Source organism: Corvus brachyrhynchos, unplaced genomic scaffold (genome assembly GCF_000691975.1).
Source record: "Corvus brachyrhynchos isolate BGI_N302 unplaced genomic scaffold, ASM69197v1 scaffold851, whole genome shotgun sequence".
In the NCBI taxonomy this organism is placed as follows: Eukaryota; Metazoa; Chordata; class Aves; order Passeriformes; family Corvidae; genus Corvus; species Corvus brachyrhynchos.
In genome coordinates, this window is record NW_008236002.1 from 134,612 (window position 1) to 135,240 (window position 629).

Here is a 629-nt window from a genome sequence, read left to right on the forward strand (position 1 = left end):
GCATCGATGTCTTTCCACTCTTCAGCAGCCCAGATTGGTTTTCCCCTACGCTGCCAATTAGCCTTTTCCCACTTTTCCAGCCATCCCCACAGAGCACTGGCTACCATCTATGAATCAGTGTGGAGGTATAGCTTTGGTCACTTCTCTCTTTCAGCAATGTCCAGGGCCAGGTGAACAGCTTTGAGTTCAGCGAGTTGGCGTGATCCACCTTCTCCTTCAGTAGCTTCTGCAACCCGTCGTGTGGGACTCCATACGGCTGCTTTCCACTTTCGTTTCATCCCTACGATTGACAAGAACCATCGGTGAAAAGAGCGTAGCGTGTGTCTTCTGATGGTAGTTGGTTGTACGGTGGAGCTTCTTCAGCACGTGTCACTTGTTCTTGTTCATCTTCTTCAGTGAGACAAAAGTTCTCACCGACGAGCCAATTTGTGATTATTTCCAAAATCCCAGGGCGATTCACTTTTCCGATATAGGCATGCTGTGTGATGAGAGCAATCCATTTGCTCCATGTGGCATTGATGGCGTGGTGGGTGGAGGGAATGTTTGCTTTGAACATCCAACCCAGCACCGGTAATCGGGGCGCCAGGAGGAGTTGTGCCTCAGCGCCGATTACCTCTGAGGCGGCTTGG